We start from the raw sequence: 21,382 nt of genomic DNA, 5'->3' as shown, positions 1-21,382 counted from the left end.
AGAAAGAATAAGCGAGGTAACGCATCTAGTCTTAATAAAAGCTAGCTCTAGTGATTAAGAAAGATACATCACAGTTGCCTTCCTACTTGCTGACCATCATCCAGATCCGTGCATCAGCTGGGGAGCCCGTCACAGCGAAGGGTCGGAGAGCCTTTCCCGGCAATTGGGAAGTCCCACGCAGTGGTCCCACTCGTAGGTAAGGTCTCCGTCTTTGCTGCGAGAGGGGTCCGGCTTTTATACAGTTAACAAACAAGTCTATGCAAAATGCACAGGAGATAATCTGGGAGGTTGATATGCCTCACTCGGGCACGTCCAGATCTGGCCAGGATCCGGGCATGTCTGAGGAGTTCCTCTTTTTCGGTACATTTGGGATTTATAGTTACTTCCTGTCGTTTACTGATTGTTCCCAGGGATCCTTCCCAGGGGTGCATTTTCACGCTGATAAGATGCTGGTCGCTGGTCGGGGGATTCACTCAGAAGTCAACCTTGGTTTGAGGCCTATTGTTCGGCCCTTTTTTGTTTCACTGCCTTAAAAACACCAGCCTGAGACAGACCTGCGCCCAAACATAGGCGACAACAGTCGCCTCGCAGACCGGCCAGGAGCGGGGAGTAAAAACCCAGCCAGGGGACAGGAAGAGAAAAAATTTCTTGTCCCCCAGCCGTTTTGGGTTTTTTGGATTTTTGGTTTTGTGTGGTTTGGTTTTTTTTGTTTTTGTTTTTTTTGTTTTTTTTTGTTTTGTTTTTTTTTGTTTTTTTTTTTGTTTGTATTTTTTTTTTTTTTTTATATTTATTTTCTATTTTGTCTGTCTACTGCCTCTAAACAAAAGCTACACAACCTACAGCCCGTAAGGAAAAAACAAAACATCAACCATTCAGGCACTGCTACACACATTTTAAACGCCACACAGCCAGCTACCACTCAAACCACCACCCGCTCTCCCCTCGGCCACCCTACCACCGAAACCGCCACAAGCCATCACCCTCCGTGATCCTCAGAAACACCAGGTACGGGGGCCTCAAAAAATCATCCTGCCTGAAAAAACTCCAGCCTGAGCCTGACCTGCACCCAAATCCAGATAACGATCCTTGCATCACACACCGGCCGGGACCAGGGAAAAACTACCCAGCCAGGAGACAGGAAAAAACAGAAGTTTATTCCCCTGACAGAGGTTTTCATTAAATCCAGTCTACGTAGTCAAATTGAGCCCCGCCTACATCCTGGAAGAAAAGAGACGACAAATACTCTTACACAGCTAGACACGTTCTAAACATGCCGCTATTCCACCTACCGCCAAAACCAACCCCCACTCTCCACCGGCCCATCCTTCCGCCCAACCGTCACGACGGGCAGTCACCCCCTGAATACCGTTCCTGGGGGACTCGAGCGCCTAGCCTGAGGAAATCCCGGCCCAAACCTGACCTTCACCCAGACGCTGACCGCGACCGTCACCCTCAGAGAGCATCTGCGACTGGGTGAAAATAAACCCCACCGGGGAGACAAAGATGTCACCCAGTTGGAGGATTCGTTTTCTTATTTAAAACAAACCCATACAGTGTACCCGTGAACTCTATTCCACCTATCCCTGAGACTCCACACCCCCAGGCAGAGCAGCTCCGAGCCACACAGACACACACAAAATACTACAAATGACGCGATTCAAAGAGGACTAAACGCTAAGCGATAAGGACACCCAGAAGGGTATGCCGTAAGGCGAGAAGACTCGGAGGGCCACGATGGCGACGTGAGGAGGCTATACGGCAGCCTACAAGAAGCACTAAGTGGAACGGCCCCTTACGAGAAGCTACCGTCAAAACCGAGACGATGGGTACGCAAGAAGATGGGCTTCAAGACCTAAGAACGTCAGGATACGGGAAAGAAGTCACCGGCAGGAACAACGGATGCCTAAATAGAAGAGCTGACGCCAGAGCCTGCGACGATGCTGCGCAAAAGACTCCCGACCGGAAACTTCCAAGACCTACCCACGCTTTAAGCTCATAACGCAAGAATAAAAAAAGCACCCGATCGGCAGCGTGCCGATGAAGATGGGCGTTCGATACCCTAGGGATGGCCCCCGAGACGCGTGCCGAGCTCCTCGAGCCCAAAGAGACGCGAGGACATTTAGAGCCGAGGAAGGGCAAAGACACGGCAGACAGAAGAAACAAACTACACGATGACACACGCAGAGGCTGGAACTGCCCTGCCCGGGACACGCTAACATCGAGGGGAAAAAGTAATCCGTTACCTTTACCTGACCGGAGGGCCCCGCTCCCGTACAGCCTTCTCCCCCGTGCTAACTTTCAAACACTCCCCTGCAATTCCCAACCTCGGCCCCTCCTCGCGGCCCCGTTCGGTCGACTTAGCTTTCACAGGGCCGGAGGTCCGATTCCATCCTCGACAAAAGCAGCGCGGCAGCTAACTAGCACGTTCCTGCAGTTGCCGCCTTCCTCTTCACCTGCAAGAAAACACCAACGGGAGAAAACACAACCGGCCGTCGGCATCGCGCTGCTCCGTGCCTACCTCTTCCACGACACCCCCCTGTACTCAGAAGCAGCGCGGGGTTCCACTCACCGGCTCTTTGCAGAGTCAGATGCTGCAGCCGTCGTCGCTGGCGTTACCTAAGATACCGAGAGACAAAGTTACCCTTGCGCTTCTAACGAGTCACCCACCATCCTCCTTGCGACTACCCCGGCTCGCTTCAAACGCTCATCCGATCCCAAAGGCGGCTCCCAAAGCACCTGCAAAAACAAGGCGAGCGCTCAACGGAGCGGTCCTACGATACTTCCGTATTAGACACCGACCTGGCTGACAACCGCCTCACCTTCTCAGACTGTCGGTCTGCGTGCGGCTCGGCCCCTCCGCGGCCATCTGCGGCACCTGCAAAAAACTCAAGGAAAAGACACGTGCCGAGAGTTACCGCCTGAAACTGGGGTCTGCCCGCACGGATTCCCATCTCCCGCTCCCTTACCTCGGCCCTTCACCTGCCCTGCCGCTGCTGTTTCCAGTTGTCACGTCAAGGCTCGCGTGCCACCTGTAACACACGGACCACAAGGGATGCTTCTACTTTCACCGACAATTTGATGCCTAAAATAAGAACTGCTACTTTAACCCCCCTCGTCGTGGCTCACCTCGCCCAAGCTGCCTCCGGTGCCAAAATCCTACTTTGCTTGTGGCTCTCCATCTAAAAAACAAAAACAACAAACAAAAAACACCACAAAACACACCACACACCGCTATCATCCCCTCAGATAGCACCGGTGCCATCTTCCCTCCCGCACCGCTCAGTGACCCACCTTCTCACAGCGCTCCGCTCACCTCCCCCGTCACTCTTTGGTGCGCATCTCACCGATCTGCATGTCAAAACAGTTACGCGAGTCACCCGGAGGCTTAACAAATCCGGAGGTGTCACTTCCGCCTAGGGATACTAGCCGGCATCCAACTACAGCCTGTTGTTAAAAAGAAAACCACGCGCCTCCCCCCAGAGCGTACGCTCCCACGCCTGCGAGCCTTAACACCTTTGAGATTCCATCTCATTTGCTACTGCTGGACCGCCGCTCCCACACCGCTCCAACAGTCTCCATAAAACGCCCTAGAAATGAGCGTCCGCACAGCCTCTGGATGGCTACTACGAGGTGACCGTACGTCTGTCGCCTAGGCGGTCTAAGCGTATCAACATTTAAACCGTTGACTTCTACTGCCGTTCTACTTACTCCTGACTCTACACCCCCCAGGCAGGGCAGCTCTGAGCCAAACAGGCACACGCATACACTAACGCTAAACGCTACCAAAGGTTTGATTCCAAGATAAACTCTAAGCGATAAGGGCTCTCAGACAAGATACCATGTCAGGCGAGAAGACCTAGAGGGCCACAACTGGGAGGCGAGGAGGCTATACGGCAGCCCCAGAAAGAGTCACGCGTTATGGCCCGTTATACGAAGCTACCGTCAAAACCGAGACGGTGGATGAGAAGTAGGAGTCCGAATCCTAGGACGGAGGGATGCAGGGGAGACGTCGCAGTCCGTGAAAATGGATGCCTAAGGAGCAGAGCTGATGCCGCAGCCGGCGACGATGCTGCGCAAAAGACTCCCGACCGGAAACTTCCAAGACCTACCCACGCTTTAAGCTCATAACGCAAGAATAAAAAAAGCACCCGATCGGCAGCGTGCCGATGAAGATGGGCGTTCGATACCCTAGGGATGGCCCCCGAGACGCGTGCCGAGCTCCTCGAGCCCAAAGAGACGCGAGGACGTTTAGAGCCGAGGAAGGGCAAAGACACGGCAGACAGAAGAAACAAACTACACGATGACACACGCAGAGGCTGGAACTGCCCTGCCCGGGACACGCTAACATCGAGGGAAAAAGTAATCCGTTCCCTTTACCTGACCGGAGGGCCCCGCTCCCGTACAGCCTTCTCCCCCGTGCTAACTTTCAAACACTTCCCTGCAATTCCCAACCTCGGCCCCGTTCGCTCGACTTAGCTTTCAGAGGGCCGGAGGTCCGATTCCATCCTCGACAAAAGCAGCGCAGCAACTAACTAGCACGTTCCTGCAGTTGACGCCTTCCTCTTCACCTGCAAGAAAAAACAAACGGGAGAAAACACAACCGGCTCTTCCCGGGGAGGCCACACAAAAAAATTTCTGCCTGCCTGTTTTGCCAATTGACGGGGTTAACACAAAGGACACATCACCAAGCTAAAGAAATAGGCTTATTTCACTTTGGTTTAAAGCAGCAGAAAGAATAAGCGAGGTAACGCATCTAGTCATTACTACATAAAGCTAGCTCTAGTGATTAAGAAAGATACATCACCAGTTGCCTTCCTACTTGACCATCATCCAGATCCGTGCATCAGCTGGGGAGCCCCGTCACAGCGAAGGGTCGGAGAGCCTTTCCCGGCAATTGGGAAGTCCCACGCAGTGCGTCCACTCGTAGGTAAGGTCTCCGTCTTTGCTGCGAGAGGGTCCGGCTTTTATACAGTTTAACAAACAAGTCTATGCAAAATGCACAGGAGATATCTGGGAGGTTGATATGCCTCACTCGGGCACGTCCAGATCTGGCCAGGATCCGGGCATGTCTGAGGAGTTCCTCTTTTTCGGTACATTTGGGATTTATAGTTACTTCCTGTCGTTTACTGATTGTTCCCAGGGATCCTTCCCAGGGGTGCATTTTCACGCTGATAAGATGCTGGTCGCTGGTCGGGGGATTCACTCAGAAGTCAACCTTGGTTTGAGGCCTATTGTTCGGCCCTTTTTTGTTTCACTGCCTTAAAAACACCAGCCTGAGACAGACCTGCGCCCAAACATAGGCGACAACAGTCGCCTCGCAGACCGGCCAGGAGCGGGGAGTAAAAACCCAGCCAGGGGACAGGAAGAGAAAAAATTTCTTGTCCCCCAGCCGTTTTGGGTTTTTTGGATTTTTGGTTTTGTGTGGTTTGGTTTTTTTTGTTTTTTTTTTTTTTTTTGGTTTTTTTTTTTGTTTTTGTTTTTTTTTTTTTGTTTGTATTTTGTTTTTTTTTTTTATATTTTATTTTCTATTTTGTCTGTCTACTGCCTCTAAACAAAAGCTACACAACCTATAGCCCGTAAGGAAAAAACAAAACATCAACCATTCAGGCACTGCTACACACATTTTAAACGCCACACAGCCAGCTACCACTCAAACCACCACCCGCTCTCCCCTCGGCCACCCTACCACCGAAACCGCCACAAGTCATCACCCTCCGTGATCCTCAGAAACACCAGGTACGGGGGCCTCAAAAAATCATCCTGCCTGAAAAAACTCCAGCCTGAGCCTGACCTGCACCCAAATCCAGATAACAATCCTTGCGTCACACACCGGCCGGGACCAGGGAAAAACTACCCAGCCAGGAGACAGGAAAAAACAGAAGTTTATTCCCCTGACAGAGGTTTTCATTAAATCCAGTCTACGTAGTCAAATTGAGCCCCGCCTACATCCTGGAAGAAAAGAGACGACAAATACTCTTACACAGCTAGACACGTTCTAAACATGCCGCTATTCCACCTACCGCCAAAACCAACCCCCACTCTCCACCGGCCCATCCTTCCGCCCAACCGTCACGACGGGCAGTCACCCCCTGAATACCGTTCCTGGGGGACTCGAGCGCCTAGCCTGAGGAAATCCCGGCCCAAACCTGACCTTCACCCAGACGCTGACCGCGACCGTCACCCTCAGAGAGCATCTGCGACTGGGTGAAAATAAACCCCACCGGGGAGACAAAGATGTCACCCAGTTGGAGGATTCGTTTTCTTATTTAAAACAAACCCATACAGTGTACCCGTGAACTCTATTCCACCTATCCCTGAGACTCCACATCCCCAGGCAGAGCAGCTCCGAGCCACACAGACACACACAAAATACTACAAATGACGCGATTCAAAGAGGACTAAACGCTAAGCGATAAGGACACCCAGAAGGGTATGCCGTAAGGCGAGAAGACTCGGAGGGCCACGATGGCGACGTGAGGAGGCTATACGGCAGCCTACAAGAAGCACTAAGTGGAACGGCCCCTTACGAGAAGCTACCGTCAAAACCGAGACGATGGGTACGCAAGAAGATGGGCTTCAAGACCTAAGAACGTCAGGATACGGGAAAGAAGTCACCGGCAGGAACAACGGATGCCTAAATAGCAGAGCTGACGCCAGAGCCTGCGACGATGCTGCGCAAAAGACTCCCGACCGGAAACTTCCAAGACCTACCCACGCTTTAAGCTCATAACGCAAGAATAAAAAAAGCACCCGATCGGCAGCGTGCCGATGAAGATGGGCGTTCGAAACCCTAGGGATGGCCCCCGAGACGCGTGCCGAGCTCCTCGAGCCCAAAGAGACGCGAGGACATTTAGAGCCGAGGAAGGGCAAAGACACGGCAGACAGAAGAAACAAACTACACGATGACACACGCAGAGGCTGGAACTGCCCTGCCCGGGACACGCTAACATCGAGGGGAAAAAGTAATCCGTTACCTTTACCTGACCGGAGGGCCCCGCTCCCGTACAGCCTTCTCCCCCGTGCTAACTTTCAAACACTCCCCTGCAATTCCCAACCTCGGCCCCTCCTCGCGGCCCCGTTCGGTCGACTTAGCTTTCACAGGGCCGGAGGTCCGATTCCATCCTCGACAAAAGCAGCGCGGCAGCTAACTAGCACGTTCCTGCAGTTGCCGCCTTCCTCTTCACCTGCAAGAAAACACCAACGGGAGAAAACACAACCGGCCGTCGGCATCGCGCTGCTCCGTGCCTACCTCTTCCACGACACCCCCCTGTACTCAGGAGCAGCGCGGGGTTCCGCTCACCGGCTCTTTGCAGAGTCAGATGCTGCAGCCGTCGTCGCTGGCGTTACCTAAGATACCGAGAGACAAAGTTACCCTTGCGCTTCTAACGAGTCACCCACCATCCTCCTTGCGATTACCCCGGCTCGCTTCAAACGCTCATCCGATCCCAAAGGCGGCTCCCAAAGCACCTGCAAAAACAAGGCGAGCGCTCAACGGAGCGGTCCTACGATACTTCCGTATTAGACACCGACCTGGCTGACAACCGCCTCACCTTCTCAGACTGTCGGTCTGCGTGCGGCTCGGCCCCTCCGCGGCCATCTGCGGCACCTGCAAAAAACTCAAGGAAAAGACACGTGCCGAGAGTTACCGCCTGAAACTGGGGTCTGCCCGCACGGATTCCCATCTCCCGCTCCCTTACCTCGGCCCTTCACCTGCCCTGCCGCTGCTGTTTCCAGTTGTCACGTCAAGGCTCGCGTGCCACCTGTAACACACGGACCACAAGGGATGCTTCTACTTTCACCGACAATTTGATGCCTAAAATAAGAACTGCTACTTTAACCCCCCTCGTCGTGGCTCACCTCGCCCAAGCTGCCTCCGGTGCCAAAATCCTACTTTGCTTGTGGCTCTCCATCTAAAAAACAAAAACAACAAACAAAAAACACCACAAAACACACCACACACCGCTATCATCCCCTCAGATAGCACCGGTGCCATCTTCCCTCCCGCACCGCTCAGTGACCCACCTTCTCACAGCGCTCCGCTCACCTCCCCCGTCACTCTTTGGTGCGCATCTCACCGATCTGCATGTCAAAACAGTTACGCGAGTCACCCGGAGGCTTAACAAATCCGGAGGTGTCACTTCCGCCTAGGGATACTAGCCGGCATCCAACTACAGCCTGTTGTTAAAAAGAAAACCACGCGCCTCCCCCCAGAGCGTACGCTCCCACGCCTGCGAGCCTTAACACCTTTGAGATTCCATCTCATTTGCTACTGCTGGACCGCCGCTCCCACACCGCTCCAACAGTCTCCATAAAACGCCCTAGAATTGAGCGTCCGCACAGCCTCTGGATGGCTACTACGAGGTGACCGTACGTCTGTCGCCTAGGCGGTCTAAGCGTATCAACATTTAAACCGTTGACTTCTACTGCCGTTCTACTTACTCCTGACTCTACACCCCCCAGGCAGGGCAGCTCTGAGCCAAACAGGCACACGCATACACTAACGCTAAACGCTACCAAAGGTTTGATTCCAAGATAAACTCTAAGCGATAAGGGCTCTCAGACAAGATACCATGTCAGGCGAGAAGACCTAGAGGGCCACAACTGGGAGGCGAGGAGGCTATACGGCAGCCCCAGAAAGAGTCACGCGTTATGGCCCGTTATACGAAGCTACCGTCAAAACCGAGACGGTGGATGAGAAGTAGGAGTCCGAATCCTAGGACGGAGGGATGCAGGGGAGACGTCGCAGTCTGTGAAAATGGATGCCTAAGGAGCAGAGCTGATGCCGCAGCCGGCGACGATGCTGCGCAAAAGACTCCCGACTGGAAACTTCCAAGACCTACCCACGCTTTAAGCTCATAACGCAAGAATAAAAAAAGCACCCGATCGGCAGCGTGCCGATGAAGATGGGCGTTCAATACCCTAGGGATGGCGCCTCAACCACGTGCCGTGCTCCTCGAGCACAAAGAGATGTGAGGACATTTAGAGCCGAGGAAGGGCAAAGACATGGCAGACAGAAGAAACAAACTACACGATGACACACGCAGAGGCTGGAACTGCCCTGCCCGGGACACGCTAACATCGAGGGAAAAAGTAATCCGTTCCCTTTACCTGACCGGAGGGCCCCGCTCCCGTACAGCCTTCTCCCCCGTGCTAACTTTCAAACACTTCCCTGCAATTCCCAACCTCGGCCCCGTTCGCTCGACTCAGCTTTCAGAGGGCCGGAGGTCCGATTCCATCCTCGACAAAAGCAGCGCGGCAACTAACTAGCACGTTCCTGCAGTTGACGCCTTCCTCTTCACCTGCAAGAAAAAACAAACGGGAGAAAACACAACCGGCTCTTCCCGGGGAGGCCACACAAAAAAATTTCTGCCTGCCAGTTTTGCCAATTGACAGGGTTAACACAAAGGACACATCACCAAGCTAAAGAAATAGGCTTATTTCACTTTGGTTTAAAGCAGCAGAAAGAATAAGCGAGGTAACGCATCTAGTCATTACTACATAAAGCTAGCTCTAGTGATTAAGAAAGATACATCACCAGTTGCCTTCCTACTTGACCATCATCCAGATCCGTGCATCAGCTGGGGAGCCCCGTCACAGCGAAGGGTCGGAGAGCCTTTCCCGGCAATTGGGAAGTCCCACGCAGTGCGTCCACTCGTAGGTAAGGTCTCCGTCTTTGCTGCGAGAGGGTCCGGCTTTTATACAGTTTAACAAACAAGTCTATGCAAAATGCACAGGAGATATCTGGGAGGTTGATATGCCTCACTCGGGCACGTCCAGATCTGGCCAGGATCCGGGCATGTCTGAGGAGTTCCTCTTTTTCGGTACATTTGGGATTTATAGTTACTTCCTGTCGTTTACTGATTGTTCCCAGGGATCCTTCCCAGGGGTGCATTTTCACGCTGATAAGATGCTGGTCGCTGGTCAGGGGATTCACTCAGAAGTCAACCTTGGTTTGAGGCCTATTGTTCGGCCCTTTTTTGTTTCACTGCCTTAAAAACACCAGCCTGAGACAGACCTGCGCCCAAACATAGGCGACAACAGTCGCCTCGCAGACCGGCCAGGAGCGGGGAGTAAAAACCCAGCCAGGGGACAGGAAGAAAAAAAATTTCTTGTCCCCCAGCCGTTTTGGGTTTTTTGGATTTTTGGTTTTGTGTGGTTTGTTTTTTTTTTTTTTTTTTTTTTTTTTGTTTGTTTGTTTGTTTGTTTTTTGTTTTTTTTTTTTTTTTGTTTGTATTTTGTTTTTTTTTTTATATTTTATTTTCTATTTTGTCTGTCTACTGCCTCTAAACAAAAGCTACACAACCTACAGCCCGTAAGGAAAAAACAAAACATCAACCATTCAGGCACTGCTACACACATTTTAAACGCCACACAGCCAGCTACCACTCAAACCACCACCCGCTCTCCCCTCGGCCACCCTACCACCGAAACCGCCACAAGTCATCACCCTCCGTGATCCTCAGAAACACCAGGTACGGGGGCCTCAAAAAATCATCCTGCCTGAAAAAACTCCAGCCTGAGCCTGACCTGCACCCAAATCCAGATAACGATCCTTGCGTCACACACCGGCCGGGACCAGGGAAAAACTACCCAGCCAGGAGACAGGAAAAAACAGAAGTTTATTCCCCTGACAGAGGTTTTCATTAAATCCAGTCTACGTAGTCAAATTGAGCCCCGCCTACATCCTGGAAGAAAAGAGACGACAAATACTCTTACACAGCTAGACACGTTCTAAACATGCCGCTATTCCACCTACCGCCAAAACCAACCCCCACTCTCCACCGGCCCATCCTTCCGCCCAACCGTCACGACGGGCAGTCACCCCCTGAATACCGTTCCTGGGGGACTCGAGCGCCTAGCCTGAGGAAATCCCGGCCCAAACCTGACCTTCACCCAGACGCTGACCGCGACCGTCACCCTCAGAGAGCATCTGCGACTGGGTGAAAATAAACCCCACCGGGGAGACAAAGATGTCACCCAGTTGGAGGATTCGTTTTCTTATTTAAAACAAACCCATACAGTGTACCCGTGAACTCTATTCCACCTATCCCTGAGACTCCACACCCCCAGGCAGAGCAGCTCCGAGCCACACAGACACACACAAAATACTACAAATGACGCGATTCAAAGAGGACTAAACGCTAAGCGATAAGGACACCCAGAAGGGTATGCCGTAAGGCGAGAAGACTCGGAGGGCCACGATGGCGACGTGAGGAGGCTATACGGCAGCCTACAAGAAGCACTAAGTGGAACGGCCCCTTACGAGAAGCTACCGTCAAAACCGAGACGATGGGTACGCAAGAAGATGGGCTTCAAGACCTAAGAACGTCAGGATACGGGAAAGAAGTCACCGGCAGGAACAACGGATGCCTAAATAGCAGGGCTGACGCCAGAGCCTGCGACGATGCTGCGCAAAAGACTCCCGACCGGAAACTTCCAAGACCTACCCACGCTTTAAGCTCATAACGCAAGAATAAAAAAAGCACCCGATCGGCAGCGTGCCGATGAAGATGGGCGTTCGAAACCCTAGGGATGGCCCCCGAGACGCGTGCCGAGCTCCTCGAGCCCAAAGAGACGCGAGGACATTTAGAGCCGAGGAAGGGCAAAGACACGGCAGACAGAAGAAACAAACTACACGATGACACACGCAGAGGCTGGAACTGCCCTGCCCGGGACACGCTAACATCGAGGGGAAAAAGTAATCCGTTCCCTTTACCTGACCGGAGGGCCCCGCTCCCGTACAGCCTTCTCCCCCGTGCTAACTTTCAAACACTCCCCTGCAATTCCCAACCTCGGCCCCTCCTCGCGGCCCCGTTCGGTCGACTTAGCTTTCACAGGGCCGGAGGTCCGATTCCATCCTCGACAAAAGCAGCGCGGCAGCTAACTAGCACGTTCCTGCAGTTGCCGCCTTCCTCTTCACCTGCAAGAAAACACCAACGGGAGAAAACACAACCGGCCGTCGGCATCGCGCTGCTCCGTGCCTACCTCTTCCACGACACCCCCCTGTACTCAGAAGCAGCGCGGGGTTCCGCTCACCGGCTCTTTGCAGAGTCAGATGCTGCAGCCGTCGTCGCTGGCGTTACCTAAGATACCGAGAGACAAAGTTACCCTTGCGCTTCTAACGAGTCACCCACCATCCTCCTTGCGACTACCCCGGCTCGCTTCAAACGCTCATCCGATCCCAAAGGCGGCTCCCAAAGCACCTGCAAAAACAAGGCGAGCGCTCAACGGAGCGGTCCTACGATACTTCCGTATTAGACACCGACCTGGCTGACAACCGCCTCACCTTCTCAGACTGTCGGTCTGCGTGCGGCTCGGCCCCTCCGCGGCCATCTGCGGCACCTGCAAAAAACTCAAGGAAAAGACACGTGCCGAGAGTTACCGCCTGAAACTGGGGTCTGCCCGCACGGATTCCCATCTCCCGCTCCCTTACCTCGGCCCTTCACCTGCCCTGCCGCTGCTGTTTCCAGTTGTCACATCAAGGCTCGCGTGCCACCTGTAACACACGGACCACAAGGGATGCTTCTACTTTCACCGACAATTTGATGCCTAAAATAAGAACTGCTACTTTAACCCCCCTCGTCGTGGCTCACCTCACCCAAGCTGCCTCCGGTGCCAAAATCCTACTTTGCTTGTGGCTCTCCATCTAAAAAACAAAAACAACAAACAAAAAACACCACAAAACACACCACACACCGCTATCATCCCCTCAGATAGCACCGGTGCCATCTTCCCTCCCGCACCGCTCAGTGACCCACCTTCTCACAGCCCTCCGCTCACCTCCCCCGTCACTCTTTGGTGCGCATCTCACCGATCTGCATGTCAAAACAGTTACGCGAGTCACCCGGAGGCTTAACAAATCCGGAGGTGTCACTTCCGCCTAGGGATACTAGCTGGCATCCAAGTACAGCCTGTTGTTAAAAAGAAAACCACGCGCCTCCCCCCAGAGCGTACGCTCCCACGCCTGCGAGCCTTAACACCTTTGAGATTCCATCTCATTTGCTACTGCTGGACCGCCGCTCCCACACCGCTCCAACAGTCTCCATAAAACGCCCTAGAAATGAGCGTCCGCACAGCCTCTGGATGGCTACTACGAGGTGACCGTACGTCTGTCGCCTAGGCGGTCTAAGCGTATCAACATTTAAACCGTTGACTTCTACTGCCGTTCTACTTACTCCTGACTCTACACCCCCCAGGCAGGGCAGCTCTGAGCCAAACAGGCACACGCATACACTAACGCTAAACGCTACCAAAGGTTTGATTCCAAGATAAACTCTAAGCGATAAGGGCTCTCAGACAAGATACCATGTCAGGCGAGAAGACCTAGAGGGCCACAACTGGGAGGCGAGGAGGCTATACGGCAGCCCCAGAAAGAGTCACGCGTTATGGCCCGTTATACGAAGCTACCGTCAAAACCGAGACGGTGGATGAGAAGTAGGACTCCGAATCCTAGGACGGAGGGATGCAGGGGAGACGTCGCAGTCCGTGAAAATGGATGCCTAAGGAGCAGAGCTGATGCCGCAGCCGGCGACGATGCTGCGCAAAAGACTCCCGACTGGAAACTTCCAAGACCTACCCACGCTTTAAGCTCATAACGCAAGAATAAAAAAAGCACCCGATCGGCAGCGTGCCGATGAAGATGGGCGTTCGATACCCTAGGGATGGCGCCTCAGGCACGTGCCGTGCTCCTCGAGCACAAAGAGATGAGAGGACATTTAGAGCCGAGGAAGGGCAAAGACACGGCAGACAGAAGAAACAAACTACACGATGACACACGCAGAGGCTGGAACTGCCCTGCCCGGGACACGCTAACATCGAGGGAAAAAGTAATCCGTTCCCTTTACCTGACCGGAGGGCCCCGCTCCCGTACAGCCTTCTCCCCCGTGCTAACTTTCAAACACTCCCCTGCAATTCCCAACCTCGGCCCCTCCTCTCGGCCGCGTTCGCTCGACTTAGCTTTCAGAGGGCCGGAGGTCCGATTCCATCCTCGACAAAAGCAGCGCGGCAACTAACTAGCACGTTCCTGTAGTTGACGCCTTCCTCTTCACCTGCAAGAAAAAAAACAAACGGGAGAAAACACAACCGGCTCTTCCCGGGGAGGCCACACCAAAAAATTTCTGCCTGCCTGTTTTGCCAATTGACGCGGTTAGCACAAAGGACACATCACCAAGCTAAAGAAATAGGCTTATTTTACTTTGGTTTAGAGCAGCAGAAAGAATAAGCGAGGTAACGCATCTAGTCATTACTACATAAAGCTAGCTCTAGGGATTAAGAAAGACACATCACCAATTGCCTTCGTACTTTACCATCATCCAGATCCGTGCATCAGCTGGGGAGCCCCGTCGCAGCGAAGGATCGAGGAGCCTTTCCCGGCAATTGGGAAGTCCCACGCAGTGCGTCCACTCGTAGGTAAGGTCTCCGTCTTTGCTGCGAGAGGGTCCGGCTTTTATACAGTTTAACAAGCAAGTCTATACAAAATGCACAGGAGATATCTGGGAGGTTGATATGCCTCACTCGGGCACGTCCAGATCTGGCCAGGATCCGGGCATGTCTGAGGAGTTCCTCTTTTTCGGTACATTTGGGATTTATAGTTACTTCCTGTCGTTTACTGATTGCTGCCAGGGATCGTTCCCAGGGGTGCATTTTCACGCTGATAAAACGCTGGTTGCTGGTCGAGGGATTCACACACAAGTCAACCTTGGTTTGAGGCCCATTGTTTGGCCCTTTTTTGTTTCACTGCCTTAAAAACACCAGCCTGAGACAGACCTGCGCCCAAACATAGGCGACAACAGTCGCCTCGCAGACTGGACGGGACCGGGGAGTAAAAACCCAGCCAGGGAACAGGAAAAGAAAAAATTTTTTGTCCCCCAGCCGTTTTGGGTTTTTTGCATTTTTGGTTTTGTGTGGTTTTTTTTCTTTGTTTTTGGGTTGGGTTTTTTTTTGTTTGTTTGTTTTTTGTTTTTTGTTTTTTTAATTTCTATTTTGTCTGTCTACTGCCTCTAAACAAAGCTACACAACCTACAGCCCGTAAGGAAAAAACAAAACATCAACCATTCAGGCACTGCTACACACATTTTAAACACCACAGAGCCAGCTACCACTCAAACCACCACCTGCTCTCCCCTTGGCCACCCTACCACCAAAACCGCCACAAGTCATCACCCTCCGTGATCCTCAGAAATACCAGGTACGGGGGCCTCAAAAAATCATCCTCCCTGAAAAAACTCCAGCCTGAGCCTGACCTGCACCCAAATCCAGATAACGATCCTTGCATCGCACACCGGCCGGGACCAGGGAAAAACTACCCAGCCAGGAGACAGGAAAAAACAGAAGTTTATTCCCCTGACAGAGGTTTTCATTAAATCCAGTCTACGTAGTCAAATTGAGCCCCGCCTACATCCTGGAAGAAAAGAGACAACAAATACTCTTACATAGCTAGACACATTCTAAACATGCCGCTATTCCACCTACCGCCAAAACCAACCCCCACTCTCCACCGGCCCATCCTTCCGCCCAACCGTCACGACGGGCAGTCACCCCCTGAATACCGTTCCTGGGGGACTCGAGCGCCTAGCCTGAGGAAATCCCGGCCCAAACCTGACCTTCACCCAGACGCTGACCGCGACCGTCACCCTCAGAGAGCATCTGCGACTGGGTGAAAATAAACCCCACCGGGGAGACAAAGATGTCACCCAGTTGGAGGATTCGTTTTCTTATTTAAAACAAACCCATACAGTGTACCCATGAACTCTATTCCACCTATCCCTGAGACTCCACACCACCAGGCAGAGCAGCTCCGAGCCACACAGACACACACAAAATACTACAAATGACGCGATTCAAAGAGGACTAAACGCTAAGCGATAAGGACACCCAGAAGGGTATGCCGTAAGGCGAGAAGACTCGGAGGGCCACGATGGCGACGTGAGGAGGCTATACGGCAGCCTACAAGAAGCACTAAGTGGAACGGCCCCTTACGAGAAGCTACCGTCAAAACCGAGACGATGGGTACGCAAGAAGATGGGCTTCAAGACCTAAGAACGTCAGGATACGGGAAAGAAGTCACCGGCAGGAACAACGGATGCCTAAATAGCAGAGCTGACGCCAGAGCCTGCGACGATGCTGCGCAAAAGACTCCCGACCGGAAACTTCCAAGACCTACCCACGCTTTAAGCTCATAACGCAAGAATAAAAAAAGCACCCGATCGGCAGCGTGCCGATGAAGATGGGCGTTCGATACCCTAGGGATGGCGCCTCAGTCACGTGCCGTGCTCCTCGAGCACAAAGAGATGTGAGGACATTTAGAGCCGAGGAAGGGCAAAGACACCGTAGACAGAAGAAACAAAACTACACGTTGACACACGCAGAGGCGGGAACTGCCCTGCCCGGGACACGCTAACATCGAGGGGAAAAGTAATCCGTTCCCTTTACCTGACCTCAGGGCCCTGCTCCCGTACAGCTTTCTCCCCCGTGCTAACTTTCAAACACTCCCCTGCAATTCCCAACCTCGGCCCCTCCTCTCGGCCCCGTTCGCTCGACTTAGCTTTCACAGGGCCGGAGGTCCGATTCCATCCTCGACAAAAGCAGCGCGGCAGCTAACTAGCACGTTCCTGCAGTTGACGCCTTCCTCTTCACCTGCAAGAAAACACGAACGGGAGAAAACACAACCGGCCGTTGGCATCGCGCTGCTCCGTGCCTACCTCTTCCATGACACCCCCCTGTACTCAGAAGCGTCGCGGGGTCCCGCTCACCGGCTCTTTGCAGAGTCAATGCTGCAGGCGTCGTCGCTGGCGTTACCTAAGATACCGAGAGACAAAGTTACCCTTGCGCTTCTAACGAGTCACCCACCATCCTCCTTGCGACTACCCCGGCTCGCTTCAAACGCTCATCCGATCCCAAAGGCGGCTCCCAAAGCACCTGCAAAAACAAGGCGAGCGCTCAACGGAGCGGTCCTACGATACTTCCGTATTAGACACCGACCTGGCTGACAACTGCCTCACCTTCTCAGACTGTCGGTCTGCGTGTGGCTCGGCCCCTCCGCGGCACCTGCAAAAAACTCAAGGAAAAGACACGTGCCGAGAGTTACCGCCTGAAACTGGGGTCTGCCCGCACGGATCCCCATCTCCCGCTCCCTTACCTCGGCCCTTCACCTGCCCTGCCGCTGCTGTTTCCAGTTGTCACGTCAAGGCTCGTGTGCCACCTGTAACACACGGACCACAAGGGATGCTTCTACCTTCACCGACAATTTGATGCCTAAAATAAGAACTGCTACTTTAACCCCCCTAGTCCTGGCTCACCTCGCCCAAGCTGCCTCCGGTGCCAAAATCCTACTTTGCTTGTGGCTCTCCATCTAAAAAACAAAAACAACAAACAAAAAACACCACGAAACACACCACACACCGCTATCATCCCCTCAGATAGCACCGGTGCCATCTTCCCGCCCACACCGCTCAGTGACCCACCTTCTCACAGCCCTCCGCTCACCTCCTCCGTCACTATTTGGTGCGCATCTCATCCATCTGCATGTCAAAACAGTTATGCGAGTCACCCGGAGGCTTAACAAATCCGGAGGTGTCAATTCCGGCTAGGGATACTAGCCAGCATCCAACTACAGCCTGTTGTTAAAAAGAAAATCACGCGCCTACCCCCAGAGAGTACGCTCCCACACCTGCGAGCCTTAACACCTTTGAGATTCCATCTCATTTGCTACTGCTGGACTGCCGCTCCCACACCGCTCCAACAGTCTCCCTAAAACGCCCGGCCGCACAGCCTGTGGTGGCTACTCCGAGGTGACCGTACGTCTGTCGCCTAGGCGGTCTAAGCGTATCAGCATTTAAACCGTTGACTTCTACTGCTGTTCTACTTACTCCTGACTCTACACCCCCCAGGCAGGGCAGCTCTGAGCCAAACAGGCACACGCATACACTAACGCTAAACGCTACCAAAGGTCTGATTCCAAGATAAACTCTAAGCGATAAGGACTCTCAGACAAGATACCATGTCAGGCGAGAAGACCTAGAGGGCCACAACTGGGAGGCGAGGAGGCTATACGGCAGCCCCAGAAAGAGTCACGCGTTATGGCCCGTTATACGAAGCTACCGTCAAAACCGAGACGGTGGATGAGAAGTAGGAGTCCGAATCCTAGGATGGAGGGATGCAAGGGAGACGTCACAGTCCGTGAAAATGGATGCCTAAGGAGCAGAGCTGATGCCGCAGCCGGCGACGATGCTGCGCAAAAGACTCCCGACCGGAAACTTCCAAGACCTACCCACGCTTTAAGCTGATAACGCAAGAATGAAAAAGCACCCGATCGGCAGCGTGCCGATGAAGATGGGCGTTCGATACCCTAGGGATGGCCCCCGAGACGCGTGCCGTGCTCCTCGAGCCCAAAGAGAAGTGAGGACATTTAGATCCGAGGAAGGGCAAAGACACAGCAGACAGAAGAAACAAACTACACGATGACACACGCAGAGGCGGGAACTGCCCTGCCCGGGACACGCTAACATCGAGGGGAAAAGTAATCCGTTCCCTTTACCTGACCTTAGGGCCCCGCTCCCGTACAGCCTTCTCCCCCGTGCTAACTTTCAAACACTCCCCTGCAATTCCCAACCTCGGCCCCTCCTCTCGGCCGCGTTCGCTCGACTTAGCTTTCAGAGGGCCGGAGGTCCGATTCCATCCTCGACAAAAGCAGCGCGGCAACTAACTAGCACGTTCCTGTAGTTGACGCCTTCCTCTTCACCTGCAAGAAAAAAAACAAACGGGAGAAAACACAACCGGCTCTTCCCGGGGAGGCCACACCAAAAAATTTCTGCCTGCCTGTTTTGCCAATTGACGCGGTTAGCACAAAGGACACATCACCAAGCTAAAGAAATAGGCTTATTTTACTTTGGTTTAGAGCAGCAGAAAGAATAAGCGAGGTAACGCATCTAGTCATTACTACATAAAGCTAGCTCTAGGGATTAAGAAAGACACATCACCAATTGCCTTCGTACTTTACCATCATCCAGATCCGTGCATCAGCTGGGGAGCCCCGTCGCAGCGAAGGATCGAGGAGCCTTTCCCGGCAATTGGGAAGTCCCACGCAGTGCGTCCACTCGTAGGTAAGGTCTCCGTCTTTGCTGCGAGAGGGTCCGGCTTTTATACAGTTTAACAAGCAAGTCTATACAAAATGCACAGGAGATATCTGGGAGGTTGATATGCCTCACTCGGGCACGTCCAGATCTGGCCAGGATCCGGGCATGTCTGAGGAGTTCCTCTTTTTCGGTACATTTGGGATTTATAGTTACTTCCTGTCGTTTACTGATTGCTGCCAGGGATCGTTCCCAGGGGTGCATTTTCACGCTGATAAAACGCTGGTTGCTGGTCGAGGGATTCACTCACAAGTCAACCTTGGTTTGAGGCCCATTGTTTGGCCCTTTTTTGTTTCACTGCCTTAAAAACACCAGCCTGAGACAGACCTGCGCCCAAACATAGGCGACAACAGTCGCCTCGCAGACTGGACGGGACCGGGGAGTAAAAACCCAGCCAGGGAACAGGAAAAGAAAAAATTTTTTGTCCCCCAGCCGTTTTGGGTTTTTTGCATTTTTGGTTTTGTGTGGTTTTTTTTCTTTGTTTTTGGGTTGGGGTTTTTTTTTTTTGTTTGTTTTTTGTTTTTTGTTTTTTTAATTTCTATTTTGTCTGTCTACTGCCTCTAAACAAAGCTACACAACCTACAGCCCGTAAGGAAAAAACAAAACATCAACCATTCAGGCACTGCTACACACATTTTAAACACCACAGAGCCAGCTACCACTCAAACCACCACCTGCTCTCCCCTTGGCCACCCTACCACCAAAACCGCCACAAGTCATCACCCTCCGTGATCCTCAGAAATACCAGGTACGGGGGCCTCAAAAAATCATCCTCCCTGAAAAAACTCCAGCCTGAGCCTGACCTGCACCCAAATCCAGATAACGATCCTTGCATCGCACACCGGCCGGGACCAGGGAAAAACTACCCAGCCAGGAGACAGGAAAAAACAGAAGTTTATTCCCCTGACAGAGGTTTTCATTAAATCCAGTCTACGTAGTCAAATTGAGCCCCGCCTACATCCTGGAAGAAAAGAGACAACAAATACTCTTACATAGCTAGACACATTCTAAACATGCCGCTATTCCACCTACCGCCAAAACCAACCCCCACTCTCCACCGGCCCATCCTTCCGCCCAACCGTCACGACGGGCAGTCACCCCCTGAATACCGTTCCTGGGGGACTCGAGCGCCTAGCCTGAGGAAATCCCGGCCCAAACCTGACCTTCACCCAGACGCTGACCGCGACCGTCACCCTCAGAGAGCATCTGCGACTGGGTGAAAATAAACCCCACCGGGGAGACAAAGATGTCACCCAGTTGGAGGATTCGTTTTCTTATTTAAAACAAACCCATACAGTGTACCCATGAACTCTATTCCACCTATCCCTGAGACTCCACACCACCAGGCAGAGCAGCTCCGAGCCACACAGACACACACAAAATACTACAAATGACGCGATTCAAAGATGACTAAACGCTAAGCGATAAGGACACCCGGAAGGGTATGCCGTAAGGCGAGAAGACTCGGAGGGCCACGATGGCGACGTGAGGAGGCTATACGGCAGCCTACAAGAAGCACTAAGTGGAACGGCCCCTTACGAGAAGCTACCGTCAAAACCGAGACGATGGGTACGCAAGAAGATGGGCTTCAAGACCTAAGAACGTCAGGATACGGGAAAGAAGTCACCGGCAGGAACAACGGATGCCTAAATAGCAGAGCTGACGCCAGAGCCTGCGACGATGCTGCGCAAAAGACTCCCGACCGGAAACTTCCAAGACCTACCCACGCTTTAAGCTCATAACGCAAGAATAAAAAAAGCACCCGATCGGCAGCGTGCCGATGAAGATGGGCGTTCGATACCCTAGGGATGGCGCCTCAGTCACGTGCCGTGCTCCTCGAGCACAAAGAGATGTGAGGACATTTAGAGCCGAGGAAGGGCAAAGACACCGTAGACAGAAGAAACAAAACTACACGTTGACACACGCAGAGGCGGGAACTGCCCTGCCCGGGACACGCTAACATCGAGGGAAAAAGTAATCCGTTCCCTTTACCTGACTGTAGGGCCCTGCTCCTGTACAGCCTTTTCCCCCGTGCTAACTTTCAAACACTTCCCTGCAATTCCCAACCTCGGCCCCTTTCGCTCGACTCAGCTTTCAGAGGGCCGGAGGTCCGATTCCATCCTCGACAAAAGCAGCGCGGCAACTAACTAGCACGTTCCTGCAGTTGACGCCTTCCTCTTCACCTGCAAGAAAAAACAAACGGGAGAAAACACAACCGGCTCTTCCCGGGGAGGCCACACAAAAAAATTTCT

At 52.9% G+C, this 21,382-nt stretch overlaps 2 long non-coding RNA genes across 11 annotated transcripts; both read right to left on the bottom strand.

Annotated features, from left to right (window-relative positions):
- Positions 1-1,133: 1,133 nt before the first annotated feature.
- LOC122152491 lies at positions 1,134-4,332 on the bottom strand. Of its 5 annotated transcripts, none has more exons than XR_006164614.1 (6): positions 3,314-4,332; positions 3,127-3,179; positions 2,967-3,029; positions 2,820-2,885; positions 2,570-2,736; positions 1,134-2,453 (listed from the first exon to the last, which is right to left on the bottom strand). It is a non-coding gene; the product is annotated as an uncharacterized LOC122152491 (long non-coding RNA). The 5 variants fall into 5 exon arrangements; XR_006164612.1 differs by lacking the exon at positions 3,314-4,332 and adding an exon at positions 3,292-3,302; XR_006164613.1 differs by lacking the exon at positions 3,314-4,332 and having other exon boundaries at positions 2,570-2,616; positions 2,686-2,736; positions 3,127-3,296.
- Positions 4,333-5,864: 1,532 nt separating this feature from the next.
- Positions 5,865-8,317, bottom strand: LOC116962190. Of its 6 annotated transcripts, none has more exons than XR_006164620.1 (7): positions 8,045-8,317; positions 7,858-7,910; positions 7,698-7,760; positions 7,551-7,616; positions 7,417-7,467; positions 7,301-7,347; positions 5,865-7,184 (listed from the first exon to the last, which is right to left on the bottom strand). It is a non-coding gene; the product is annotated as an uncharacterized LOC116962190 (long non-coding RNA). The 6 variants fall into 6 exon arrangements; XR_006164619.1 differs by lacking the exon at positions 8,045-8,317 and adding an exon at positions 8,023-8,033; XR_006164615.1 differs by lacking the exon at positions 8,045-8,317 and having other exon boundaries at positions 7,858-8,027.
- Positions 8,318-21,382: the final 13,065 nt, after the last annotated feature.

The sequence above is a fragment of the Tyto alba genome, unplaced genomic scaffold, assembly GCF_018691265.1.
Source record: "Tyto alba isolate M040663 unplaced genomic scaffold, T.alba_DEE_v4.0 Super-Scaffold_8, whole genome shotgun sequence".
Taxonomy (NCBI): Eukaryota; Metazoa; Chordata; class Aves; order Strigiformes; family Tytonidae; genus Tyto; species Tyto alba.
Note: the sequence above shows the minus strand (reverse complement) of the source record. Positions and strands in the feature narration are given on the sequence as shown.